The sequence below is a fragment of the Etheostoma cragini genome, chromosome 10 (assembly GCF_013103735.1).
Source record: "Etheostoma cragini isolate CJK2018 chromosome 10, CSU_Ecrag_1.0, whole genome shotgun sequence".
NCBI classification, from domain to species: Eukaryota; Metazoa; Chordata; class Actinopteri; order Perciformes; family Percidae; genus Etheostoma; species Etheostoma cragini.
This window is the reverse complement of record NC_048416.1, coordinates 27,658,700-27,673,279: the sequence shown is the minus strand read 5'-3', so window position 1 is coordinate 27,673,279 and position 14,580 is coordinate 27,658,700. Positions and strand designations below refer to the sequence as shown.

Here is a 14,580-nt window from a genome sequence, read left to right as displayed (position 1 = left end):
CCCCCCCCCCCCCACACACACACACACACACAGACACACCCACACACACACACACACACACAGTTTAACAACCATCCAAATGGCCTATTTTAAAGAGTGTAATGTGACTGCATGGTAGCCCTGCACGATTCTGGGAAAAATATGAATCACTTTGTTTAGAATGATATCACAATTCCCTTTTTTTTTTTTTTGACGATGACAAAACAAAACATATTGGCAGTTCCAGACATAGATTTGTTTTTGCACCTATAGCACCTTAGCCATGACCACAAGCCTGTAAAATAAAAGGCTTCAGTGAGGAGAAGGGAGAGCATTGCAGCGCTTTGGAGCTTATACAGGTAGTTTAAAACTCACAGAAGAAAGTACTAACCTTTGGGATGCAGTCGGCTCGGTAAGTTAAATGAGAACAGAAGTCTTTTTTATTTTTATTTTTTTTTAAATCAAAGTTATTTAAAAAAATTTATCGAACAGAGTGAATCGAGATTGTGGTTTTTTAACGATTAATCGTGCAGGCCTACAGCTGTAGGAAAGAAAACACTTGGGTGAGATTGCAGGGTTTCCCTCAACTAAAGAAATTCCAACAAATCCTCAGACCTACACGACAAAACAAGTCATTGGTCAAGGCCCTCCAGGAATGCTTGTTGGGATTGTTGTCTGATATATAGTTCCAGTGGGGTTAAGCTAAGACAGCAAAAACGACATGGTTAAGGGTGGAAAAATATTGTTTTCTTGCTTAAAAGAAACCGGTGTTGACGGTTGGCAGGAGGCGGGATGCAAGCCTCGGTCTCTGATGTGGAAATCCCACATTGCTTTGAAGAAGAAATCTGCTACACATTGGTGTGTGATCGGGAAGGGCAGTGAAGTCTTCACTGCATGCTGATAGAAGGGATACTCAGATTTAATGCACAGCAGAAATGCTGAGAGACACACAGAGAGAGAGAGAGAGAGGCTGCTGAGCTGAGTGTGCGGATATGATTTTAATTGATTTTATGTATTTCTTGCCGCTTTTAGATAATTTTTTTAATCAGTTTGTTGAGATCAGGTGTCTTTTGTGGGTGTGCACGCCCCAAGCCCCGTAATTTAGTTTCACACAAAAGCTCTTTTTTTTTTTTTTTTAAACGGATCACAAATACAGTGTCCAGAAGGACAGTCTCAAAGGCTTTAGCAAGTTTGGATAATTTTTAAATAATCACTCTACTCTATCAAAGGCACTTGACTTGGATGTCATATTACAGTGAAATACAGATACGGTATATGCCGTATCTGTATTAAGATTATAATAAGATTTGTTGATAAGATTTGTTCCTTAATCGAGGATAAGAAACTAAGCGACCAGCTACTGAACGTGGGGATTTCGGGTCCTATTTCAACGATCTAAGCACACGGCGTGAAGCGCATGGCACCGCTGCAATCAGGGGGTGTCCTAATCCACTTTTGATAGTTCAATGCCGGGCGCATGATTCAAAAGGTTTGTACTTAGTGTCTTCGTTAATTCACAGGTGTGTTTTGGGCGTAACATGCAATCAACCAATCAGAGGTCATCTCCCATTCCCTTTAACAGCCAAGTGCGTTTGGACCTTGGCGCATTTTATTTGGAATCTTTTGCATATCTGTGTGCTGCTGCGCTTCCCTGTGTGTGTGTGTGTGTGTGTGTGTGTGTGTGTGTGTGTGTGTGTGTGTGTGTGTGTGTGTGTGTGTGTGTGTGTGTGTGTGTGTGTAACAAGCATAGTGTGCGCGTGCTGTGCACGAGCCTAGGCCCATTTCACTAATGCGCTGTTAAAATAACAATGAAATGCTGCTCTATTGACTTTAGACCAGGTTTTTGTTGGTCAATGGCACAACCACTTCCCACTGCGTCAAGATAGCAATATGCCAAGAATGCACCTTAGCACACCTCTCTGTAAGAGCAGCACACCCATGGGTGCACAGATGGGCGCAGATGCATTTAATATTTAAACGACTTGGGTGCTGGCTGGAAAACTGAACACTGCCTCAGCCTTAAACTGGCGAAGAGGTCTTGGGTCTGGCTTAGCACTGCGCCGGGTGCAGGATAGGGCCCTTAGTGTCATGAAAAACATTAAAACCTTTAGTGAAAAGATGGCTTTGAATAATTTATGAATGGATGGATTTTATTTAAAGCAATGAAAACTAATTTGCAAAGCGTAAATATTGCATGAAGTTATTTGTTGAAGAAAACATAAATCAGTTTGTGGATTCATCATCGTCTCGGCCTTCATGTCGTTTTTAGAGTAAAAGAACAGAGTAGATTCTCTAATTAAGTGTGCTGTATTGCAGGGAGGGTTGATTAAACCTTTTCGTCCAAAATGAGAATTGTGTTTAAAACAAACGCGCAGGAACTGTGTCAGTTGTCTGTCAGCTGTCGAATGAAATTGAAGAAAGTTCAAATTGAAAATCCAACCGTCCGTTTATTATACCCTCTCATTTCATAGTCGAGACAACACACATTCTAAATGAATTGAAAAAGATTTTTGAATGGTTTTCTGATGACTACAATGAATGTATTCAAATTATAAAACCTATGTTTCCTTGAAACTTCATCAAATTGACCTGTTTTATCGCTGAAGCTGAGTGCACGCGAGCGTTTGAGGGACAAGGTGGCTGTGTGTGTGTGTGTGTGTGTGTGTGTGTGTGTGTGTGTGTGTGTGTGTGTGTGTGACTCCACTAATCTTACATACCTTCCTCTCAAGATGATTAAAAGCATTGAGCTAACAGCGGAGCATCACATCACACTGACTCATTGAGCAGATGAGCATCACACACGCACACACTAACGTGGTCGCACAAGCAAACACATGCACGCACATGCACACAAACAACAAACAGTCCATCTGCACAAACACACGGTCAGGCATACAAACAAAAAAAGGAAGGATCAAGCAAACACATACGCTTATGTTCACACACACAAAAACACACTAACCCAGTGCCAATACTAACACCACACTGCTCACATTACTTTCTTTTTCTCTCTCACACACACACAAACACACACACAGACATCAGAGGAGTATTTGCAGCATCACTACCTTTCAGTAATCCAGTGGAATAAAGCTCCAGTCACCTCGTCTCCGTCGTCGCGTTGCAGCCGTAGACCTGCTATTGATTCCTGTCCTTTTGCAGTCAAGCAGCTGCCAGTCATACCTGGCCTGGTAGGTCCAGGAACTCTGCTTACTGATTCACTGCAGGCACGGTTCACTATCATGTGGCAATATGTTTTCTTCAGGAAAGTGACCGATTATGTATGTATTTTTAGGATAATTTTAACGAGCCCTAACATGCTCCTTAAGACCTTCAATGCAAAAAGCAGTGAAGCCTCAATTTCAGGCTCTCACACTGTGTGACTAAGTATGATGTAATAGATAGATAGATAGACTTTCAGGGTGCTTTGGCCCAGGATGAATTCCTAGATGAGATGCATATAAACAGAGGGGGTATGAAAGAGAGGAAATGTGTACTTGCAAACACACACACACATACACACACACATACACAGGTGCACACACAATTATTCTCACTGCAAACATACAGGGTACAAATAACGTCACATGGAAAAACTGAAAATGCTTGCAGGCATAATTTTGAGTAAATATATACACACACATATTCACACAGCCTCAGGTGATTTTTGACCAGGCTGCCATGCATCCATCCATCTTGCCTTCCTCTCTTGCCTCCCACTTTGAATACATTTCATGTGATAATGAAACTTGAACACCCTGTGGCTAAAAGAGAGAATTTGAATGAGAGACGAAGCAAGAGCACAGGGGCAATGAGACAGGAAGTGAAAGGTGGAAAAAAAGCAAAGGAGGAAGGAATAGATTTATGAAGAAGGAGAGAGCAGGAGGAGGAGGAGGAGGAGGAGTAAAACATATCATAATGGCATTTCTGCTACCTCGCTGGGGAGGAAAATGAAGTTTTCCCCTAAAATTCACTCCATGAAGAGGCGTTGATGGATAGTTGAATATGTCGGCAGGAGAAAGCGCTATTCCTCATCTCACCACTCCAATTAAAATGTGACAGGAAGTGTTTTTCCCCCCGCCACTGATCAACCGCACTGTTTACCGCCTTGCGTAAAGCCAAAAGGGTTTATTGTTCTATAGGAGGAGCCAGGTATACTCTTTTATATGTGGGAGAGTAATGAGAGATGTCTGTGTAAAGGAAGAGGGATGCGGCATCTGCACGGGAATAAAGGCAGAAACAAACAAGAATTCTTTTTTTCTTCAGGTGTTTGATATCGCTTCAGAGAAAGTAGACACACGGAAGAGATGAGGAGTAAAAACAAGTCTTGTTTCAATTGCGTTTCATAGTCAGGAGACGGACAGCACTTTAATGTTTCCCAGCTTTCGAGCACTTACTTTCCCTCCGGCGTTTCACAGCCTTCATGTTTATCTCCTCCTCCGTTGTCGTGTCTGGATCTAATATTGGAAAGACATTAAATTAAACAGCAGTAGCAGAAGCAGGCTCAAAGTTACTCTCCGTCTTTTTTTCTGCTTGTATCCCTGCTTGTAGGCATGGACAGAAAGTCAGGGAACACCCTTGAAAGTTTTGTTAACCCTCCCCTTGTTCTCGGGTCAAATTTGACCTATTTTGTGTATCAGAAATTTTAGAACAAATAACATGGATGTTTCTCTACAACGCTCGTCACAAGTAAAAATTAATGATCAGCTCCCTACTTTCATTGAATTTGGTTGTTTTATTCAATTTAATAGCATTTAAAGAGAAACAAATTGGGAAAAGGAGGAGGAAACAAGTGTGTGGAAAAGCTTCCAGAACGTAAAAAGGAGCAGGGAGCAAATCCCTGCAGCCAGGTTTCAACTTGGTAGAAAGGCTGAAAGAACATTAATTAACATTAGAGCAGGACATTAATGCCCAAGGCTTTCAGAATGAAGTGTTCATCCAGTATTTGCGTGTTCTTAAACCTTTGACCATTACAGAACCAGATGGTTGATGTTCCAGTGAAAGAAGTACATGAAAGATGCCAGAATATATATGCAAACACTCGCATTTGTGGCCAAAGAGTCTTTGAAGTAGTCTGGCTATCACCAGACTGAGCTCAATCTTTCAGGATTTGAGATTGAGAGTTGCTGTGAGGAGTCTGCTCTGTATTATCTCTAATCTCTAAATCAAATCATCGGCAAAGTGGGCGGGGCTTACCCAGTCTACCTTTCGAAAGCCTTTTTCTTCTTGAACAGGGTGTCTTTTATGAGCTTTTAGCAAACTTTTTATTTAGAAGTTGAGCCGAGTAACTTCCAGGAATATAAAGCTCTAAGCGTTTGATAAAATACATTATTTCACTGTTTCCCTACCGAGGCAGGAGATTTATGACTCTTTAAAGTTCCCAGGGAAACCCTTTTATTATTTATCTCGCTGGCATTTCAGGTCTGATGTTTATGCATGGAGGATAAGACCAAAATGATCACCTCCTCAGCTGTTGTGTCTGGTCATAAAGGAAGAAAAACAGCAATAGGGATGGAAAAACAACCCTCTACTTTTCCTCTGCCGTTTCTTTCTCTCTCTGTCAAACTCTCTCGCCCTCAGTCCTGCTTGTAAAATGAGCCGTGTTCATCAACTTCCGTGAGCATGTGTGGGGAATATATATTAGTTCAATAAAAAGTAAAACCGCTTTCCCCGGACCATATAGCCTCACAGACGACGCCCTATAAATATTTAGTGTCTCGCAGCCATTGTAGTATTTTTTGCTGAAGGCAGCTCAATTGCAGAAAGAGACGATCCTGCGTAATTCAGAGCATTAGTCATATAATTTGTAGCCAGCGACTTTTCTTCTCCCTTTGTTTGTAGCTGTGAAGAAATTTGGCCTCGCCGCTGCCGTGCTGAGGTTTCACTTACAGGAGTGCAAATTAGGCATCAGGAGAGGCGAGAGTTAAATAAAGCATAGAGCAGGGCCGAGACAATCCTCCCGTTTTACAACCCTCCTAAGGCCTGATAATGGAGCATACCGGCTGTACCACCTATACTCTTTCTTGTAAAAGCATGAGTTGTGTGGGTGGGCTTTACCTGAACCTCATATCCCAATAGACCCACCGTGTGTGTGTTCAGCAACCAGTCAATAGGACAATAAAATACCCTGTGTCTGCAACAGTATCTTTTTGGGGGATTTATCTCCAGTTTTTTTAAGAAAACAGCAATGCTAATAATTTTGGTGTGACCACATGAACATACCAATGTTCTTTGTTGTAGGAGTATGGACTGCCTTATGACGGACCGCGGTCACACCACATTTTGATATAATTTCAGAATTGATCATTCCGACTCAGATATGATATCTTGGTCTTTTCTTGGGATAATACTTCTGGGTTTGAAATTGCAATTGTGGAAACACCATAGAAGGCATTCTGCTGTGCGGTGAAAAGTGTATCTCCAAATTGTGAGCTTTTAGGCATCGCAGATAGATAACACATGCGGAAAACACCACCATGTGTTTTATGGTTTCTTCAAATACCAAAGGTTTATGAATTGTTTTCTATGCCGTTCCTCTACAAAACCTAATTCTTTGAAGCATTAAATGATCGCAAGCATGAACAAAATGACAACAGCAGTATGATAATCTATCTGAAGGGGTTCTATGATTTCTGATACAATGTGCTATGACATTCGCAAAGGTTACTACAATTGAGACACACTTATATTTGTTAATTAATCTGCACAGAAATCTTTATTCTTATTCAAAAAATACACTTGTCTAATAGATTAGCTTCCCCCCATCCATCAACAACATCTGGCAGTTTGACTTCCTGAGCTCATCAAAACTTAAATCTGCTCCGCACACACACGCACAGCTCAGACGCCTCAGCATGAAGTGAGCTGTGACAGCTCACACCGCTGCAGTGTTTCCGACCAGTTCTGTTTGTGAGGAAGTGAGGAAGGCTATTGTTGGCTGAGTCATTGATGGCAGATGGGGATCAAGCCACCACCAAAGGCTTAGGCGTGACTGCACAGAGGCTCGGATAGATGCCGCGGAGACCTCTGAGGCGCTCATGTACGCACCTTTGCAAACATAGCGTCATCAGCACCATCTCCAACGTCCGCTTACGTCGTATTTACAAAACCTAGGTTCATCGGGACATCAGCGCCTTTCTCCACCCACTATACCCTAAATTGCGCTTTACTAAAGCATTAAGTACTTGTGCTATGACACGGCTGAGTGCCGATATCCCCTCTGCTGATGTTGTGACTGTTTGAAATGATCCTGATGCCAATGTTGGTAATGTAGCGCAGAGTTTAACAACTGCTGGAAGGGAATGTGTACGCTGAGTCGGAGATTCAATGTCATCTTTGATTTCTCCCAGTAACTGTAATATTGCCTGGCTTCTTAATCTGTAACTCTTAATGAATTTGTGTTCACTCAACTGAAAGTGTGATATTTATGGCGAAAATCCTTTCAGCTCTTTCCTTGGTCCATGTCATCGCCTTGATTGGATCACTGCTGCTATTTCACCAGGAGGCGTATGCGAGGACACCCGCTTGCGACTATTTTAAACCTGCTTTTAAGAGGGGAACAATTTCTCTGCAAAATGGAGGCACGCTGTAATGTAACGACTAATTGGGCGCACTTTACGTTTCCCCTCTCATCTCTTTATGGAAAACTCTTAAGTGAGATACAGAGGATGTCGCAGATGTATTCAGTTGTACAACAAATCACAAATCACGTGCCTGAATGAGAAAACGTGTTTGTAAGGCAATTCCATGTAACGTTTCCTTTTTTCAGATCAGGATAAGGTCTGGGAAGTTCCTGCTAAACAAAAGCTATTTAGTTTTGGAAAGATTGTCTTCAGAAAAGGAACCAAACGCTGACTTTTGGCACGAGATCTGAAGCGCACTCCGGTTTCTGAAGCCCAAAGCTTTGTGTGCCAAGGCATAATGTCCTGGCTTTAAACTTTTTGATGCACAATCAGAACGACACACTGTCTCCGACTAATGTCTTTTTCTTCTGAATAATACAGTCTCGAGTGTTTCCTTGGTCCATTTAGGATGAACGGGGAAAGGTAATTCACTTCACGGATAATGCATCATGCCCTCTTTTTGCCTTCCTGTTTCAGTTAGAATGGAAATGACTTGTTTGTTTGCAGGCATGTTGGCTGAATCTACTTGTTGGTCAACTAGATTTTATACATATATCCCAATATTACAAATTTGCTTTACAATCTGTACAGCATACAGCACCCTCGCTTCGGAGAAAAAGAAATTCTCTGGAAATTCCTCTCCCAGGATGCACAGATTGTTGTGTTTGGGCTGTTACTTCCTTATTTGTCCTAATAAATGTGTAAACCACAGAACAGCATTGTTTTGCAGTTGAAATAGAGGGAAAAAAGAAACACGTTGGGCGTAATTTTTTATTTCAAAGTGTATAGCAGCGTCTCTGTTCTTGCCTCTAAGAAAAAGGCATCACATAGACCATAGGCATCACTTCTTATTGGGTCTGTTTATAAGACATAATGATTTCTAGCATCAACTGGACATTGCTGGATCTGAGATCCACCACTACATTGGCATCAGCAGTGCTCCCTGCAGCCTTTATGCACCTGCTATATCATCCTAACATATGGCTTTTGGTGGATGTGGCGCAAGCTGCTGCTTAGTGTGCACTTTAATCATGCATTTGTAGTAGGAGTGGCTCCAATTGGAACGGAAAGCTTAAAGCGCCCTTATTCTGCTCCTTTTCAGGTTCTTCATTTTATTTTGAGGTTGTACCAGAATAGGTAGGAATAGGAAACACCATATTTGTGTTATTCTGCACATTGCTGCAGCTCGTCTTTTCATCCTGTGTGTTCAGGTCTCCGTTTTAGTTACAGAGTGAAACATCTCACTTGTTTTAGCTACAAAGTGAGACATCTCACTTCTATACTATCTTTGTTGGGAGCTGCACATGCTCAGTAGCTCGGTAAGATCACATCAGCTAAATAACTCTTTCTCCAGCTTTGGTCAGTCCAAGGCAGGATCAGCTGGGAGACTTCTTCTAGACCAGGGCCACTTGTGGAATACGTGCAGAACAGGGACAGGAAGTAGTTCTTTTGGAGATTATGGCCAACTACTGTGTGTTATAGCAGTGCTTTGCCATTGAAAAAATAAATCCCTTTACACTTTCCTTTATTATAGCATATCAGTATAGTTATATGTATCTCCTTTGTAATCATATAAACTATTGTCTTGCACACAGCAACTACTGCCCTCTTCTAACATGGAGGAAAAAACATGCGTTAAAGTGATCTTGATGGTTGCGCAATACAACTCAAATAGTACATCAACCCTTTGTTGAAATAGAACATTGTGTGGTTGAAACGTCATTTATTTAACCTAAAGAGTTATAGGGATTAGCGATAGACCCATCTTATTGCCTGGCTGATATATCGGGCCAATATTTACATATTTCTACGTGTATCGGCGTGTAGCGTGTATATTTTTCTTCCCCGCATTAGTTACAGATAGGCGCCCACAGGCAGCTCTGTGTTGCACTGCCCCCCCAACACTAGCACCATGGCAGTCTTAATTACAAATCAAATACTTTAATTCAATGGCTACTTTTTACTGTTCATTGTTTTCTTAAATTCTTTAAATGTGTAGACAAAGGACATTTTGTGATGGCCTGATTATATATGATATCTGTTGTAGATGTTGATGAAAGCCTTTTACCCTCGCACAGTTAACCATATGCAGTACACCCATTGCACACGTTATTTGGATGATATCTGAAAACAAATCCAGTGTGGCAGGGTTCCCATTTTTATTGAGGGAGCAAAAGCAGTATCGGCACCAAATACCGGCTCAAGAAAATCGGCAGCCCCAATTAGTCATTGGCTTAGGCTGATGGAAAGAAAATCGGTGTTGGCATTAAAAGATCCATATCAGCCAACCCCTAATAGGGATCAAACCAACTTTCTTCAAGGTATAACGTTCTGTAAATGTAGTGCAATAAAGGGCTGTTTTTAGATGGCATTTACACAAAGAACAGCAGGAGGATGACATGTTGATTCAAACCTCTGAATCTTAATATGTGTCAGAAAGAAAATGTGAATGGAGTTATGAAATGCCTCATTAAGCCCTCCCTGTCGAAGCAAAAAGTTCAAATGTCTTTCAGCAAACTTCCAGAAGCTTCAAAGAAAGGACTTCTTATTTTGTTGAATCAATGCAGCCGGTAAGGGGCTCGCGCAACGTAGTATAACAGCACAGACTTGTACAAATTGTTTCTACAGCTTATGTTGTGAGTGTGACACAGAAATTTGAGAGCTCAAGGAAGGTTTAGAGCATTTGTTCAGTAAGAGGCTGCAGTGGCTGCAGTTAGCAGAAGTGCTGAGGCCGAGCCATTTGCTTCATCCAGCTTTATTGCTGTTGTCGCTTGTTTTTAATGAAATTGGAGTTCAGTTGAAGAAGGCGGGGGATTTATTCGCGCCCGCGCACCTCATCAGGCCAGCTCAGCGTGTGTGTGTGTGTGTGTGTGTGTGTGTGTGTGTGTGTGTGTGTGTGTGTGTGTGTGTGTGTGTGTGTGTGTGTGTGTGTGTGTGTTTTAGAGAGGGTGAGTAATTGCGTGTATATTCAGTGAATTTTACTTTTAAGTTCCCATGCTAAGGGCTGGTAGAGTAGAATTGTATCTCACAAGAACATTCACAGGATTGTCTAAATAATTAATACACATTTTTGTATATTCACATTCACTATGAAACCCTTCAATATAGTTTTATGAAAGTAATCACTTCTGTGTGTATAGTTTGGTCGTTTAAGTCCATTTACTAACTTACCTTTAGGTTAACAGTTTGAACTACATTTTGGTATTTCATCATCCAGGCAACGGATTTGGTTTGTGTTGATTGGCTGATACGGTGGCCAACAAAGACCAACTGTGGATGCATGCAGAGGACTGTGTAGAACATATTTAAATGTTATCAGCTCCAAAAGGTTAAACAGCAATGAAGCGTGCAGACAGTATGTATGCGTGCAAAACCTTATGTTAATGAGTGTTAATGTTTGTTTTGTGTGAGTGCGGTGCAGCATGTAAGCCCCATGCATACGTTATGTGTACTTGAGTTTAACATGCAAGTGTGTGTTCCATGCAAAGCCCCAATGCACCTGCATTTATATCTGCAAAAAGTAGAATAAGTGCTGTGTGTGTTTTATTGCTAACTGTATATTTGCTATTGTCCTTGTGTGTGTGCTCTACTTTAACTATATTCGTGGGGTCCAAAAACAGGGAATACATTACACTTGTGGGGTCCCTACACCTTTGTGGAGGCAAATTGCCGGAACCCACAACTTTAAAGGGCTGTTTGAGGGTTAAGACTTAGTTTAAGGATTAGGATTAGAATGACGTTATGGTTAAGGTGAGGGTACTGGTTAAGGTTTGGCATTTAGTTGGGATGGTTAAGGTTAGGGTAAGGGGCTAGGGAATGCATTATGTCAATGATGGCGCTTCACAAAGATAGTACACTGTGTGTTATTGATCGATTAATATGGATTCTTTTGTGCCGATACTGATTTTCTTCTTTTTTTCGTTAGCCTTAGCCGATGACCGATACAGGCTGACGATTTTCTTGAGCCAATATTTGGAACCGACATAAAAATTTGTAATGCACTTTATACTTAGGCAAATCCCAAAATGCTAAATGATAAAACAGGTAAGTGCTAAAAAAATAACACATTGAGAGCCTGAAAAAAAAAATAGGTATACAGAAACTATAAGAAAAGTGCTATAGTTCAAGCTGGGTTTTAAGGTCACGTTTAAAAGCATCCACAGTCTGTGTTGTCCTCAGGTGGTCAGGGGGAGGATGTGGATGTGGAAGCCTAGGAACTTAAACGTGTTGACAGTTTCATCTGGAGAGTTGTTAATGTAGAGGACGTCGGACGATTCAAGAGGCTATCCAAAGCATTATGTCATTGAGTGTACTTACAAGTTGTCCATAAAAGTACAGACGTGCGTTTGTCAGCTTGGTCCGAAATCACCTGAGGCTGTGTGAATGTGTGCGTGCGTGGTTCAGGCCATTTGTTGCACACACACTGAGACAAAAATGAGTGTGCATCTACAGTTGCCGGTGAGTCACACTGCTAGCCTGCCCTCCATGACAGCTAATGAGCTGTCGCTTCTTTCTCCTTTCTGTCATTTTCTCCTGCACCCACGTCTTCTGTCTTTATTGGAAAGCTATATCGAAAACTCTCTCTCTCTCTCGCTCTCTCCCTCCTTCTCTCCCTCTCTGGATGGTTATTAAATGAACTGCTGTGCCAGAAAAGAGGGAGCAAAGCAGAGGGAGGAGATTTTTCAGAGGGGGGGAGATAGTTTCTCCTCCTCTCCTCCTCAGGTTTTCTGCATCACGCGCTGCAAGGGGACGTCAAAAGAAGACAAATTACGATTTCCCTCCGCTCGCACCCCCCTCCTCCCCGCCACAGAGCGAGAGGACTTTGAAGGAGGCATTTTGAACAAATCCAGGATGTAAAGTAAATGTGTCAGAGGACTTGAGTTAGACCTCAAAAGCCATTCTGAGTAAAAAAACACAGTGGGAATGTAATACCAGCCGGTTCATGGATAAAGCCTCTGATGTACTCAGACGTATCAGAGCTTGTGCTCACGGGGTTTGTCGAGCCTGTATACATCAGACGGATACAGACAGGTGGTGTAGCTGGAGTGATTATTTACCCGGAAGCGTCTACGGTCTATTTATCCAAGTGCGTTTACACCCAGTTTGCTTCAACTCCTGTAGTGCCAAATAAAGGGATCGTTCATTTCTATTTTTGTAAAAAATTGAGAAAATAATTGAATATGTATTATGTAAGTTATGCTTGGTGTTCTCTAAATAGAAAGGTAACAATCCATAATACAGAAAGCAGTGCATATTTGGACCTAACCCTTATGAAATACCATTACATAGTAGATTTATGCGCATGTGTATACTTTTTTCTTGATACTTAGCATCACTACTCTCTAAAAGAAGGTACATATGATGTATTTATTATGCCAAGAAAACGTTTCCTCAGTGGCGTATGGTAGTTGCTGAAAATGGGAATATCAGCTCACGGAGGAGAGACTGATGCATGGTGGTGTGGTTTGTTAGGAGGGCAACAGTACTCTATTAGCCACCATAGTCGTATCTTCGTGCATCAAATCCAGCACTGCCCCCCTGGTGGCTGAAATGGGTAATTGCATTTTTTCAAAAATGTGTGGATTAATCACATCTGGCATGACCAGATAGTTTATAAATATTTTGAACAGAAAACAACTTAATGGTGGTAGGTAATACATCTAATTTAATATACTGCTTTAACAAAAATATAAACATATATATTTTCACGTCTCTGGGTCATGTGACAAGTAGCTCTCACCTGAGACCATTGTCGACGCTTATAACATTAAAACATGCAATATGAAATTATATTGACAATTATTATTATTGGAATAGCCTATGCATTACACACATTGTTGTAGGGCCTGGTTAATATGCAACGTCACACTGCTGCTGCTTGGTTTATATTTCAGATAAGGGGTCTTTGGCCAAAGAAATTGTTAAAAACCCCTGCTTTGACCACAAGACTTCCATAGTTCCCTAAGTCCAAGCACCGGTTATCTTTCACCATTGAGGTAACTGAACCTCTAATCGTGGCAGTTTAAGTGTCCCGATCTCCCCAGTCAGCTACAACATGCACGGATTTCTCTTTAGCTACTGTGGAAAAAAACTCATCTCATCTGCAGCCAGTTTCATTTGCTGCACTTGAAACCTGGTTGATTACAGTAAATATGTGGACGTGTTATTCTTTCATCTTTATTACCTCACCCAGCCCTGTGAGTAATCCATGGTTTGTTCTAATTAGATGCTGTACATGTAAGCCACGTAGGGAGCGGATGCCTCCGGCTAGCTTTAATGATTTTTTTTCCCGCTTAGCCATACATCTTCAACCCTGTGATTCTACTCTTATGGCTTAACCACAGTGGCGTGCTTGTGTGTGTGTGTGTGTGTGTGTGTGAATGAGTCTCAGATGATATTCCTCCCCAGCGGCTTCCAGCAGTCCTCAGACTGTGACAGGGAGAATAATTGGCCATCAAAATATTCCAGACCCCCCCACCCCAGCCGCAGCTAGCCGCCGGCAAGTGGATTTAGACACTGAATTTAACCAGGGACTTTAAACACAACCTGTGTGTGTCTGTGTCTGTGTGTGTGTGTGTGTGCGTGTGAATATGACTCATGCAGCCCCTTGACTTAAAAAAAAGAAATACATTCTATAATTCAGCACAGTATTAAATACAATGATCTGATGAATGATGAAGAGTGGATTACATATAACAGGATTACAGTACAAAAGTTTTGCAAAAAATGTGTATGCAGCAATCTAATTATTTCATAGACAAATTCTACATAATGACACCTTTTCTACACATTTTAGCACATTTCTCTAAATGAAAAGTGCTGAGCTGTATTGCAGAGGAGCGATTATGGTAAAGCATTAGTTTGTAACAGTGCCACTTTAATTTAGATCTGCATTCACTGGGTACACTGTAAACCCTAATAAGTTCATAGAACTCAAAAATTATTTTGTAACAGATTACACAATAATATTTAAGTGATG

General features: G+C 41.4%; 1 protein-coding gene and 1 long non-coding RNA gene across 2 annotated transcripts in view; one reads left to right on the top strand and one right to left on the bottom strand.

Moving 5' to 3' along the window:
* glra1 (glycine receptor, alpha 1) overlaps positions 1 to 14,580 on the top strand; it is an 85,673-nt gene that overhangs the window by 17,837 nt on the left and 53,256 nt on the right. The window lies entirely within an intron of this gene.
* The window catches only part of LOC117951900, a 23,944-nt gene continuing 20,702 nt past the window's right edge, over positions 11,339 to 14,580 (bottom strand). The window contains exon 3 of the long non-coding RNA XR_004658277.1: positions 11,339 to 11,457. This is a non-coding gene — a long non-coding RNA (uncharacterized LOC117951900). The remainder of the gene's footprint in view (positions 11,458 to 14,580) is intronic.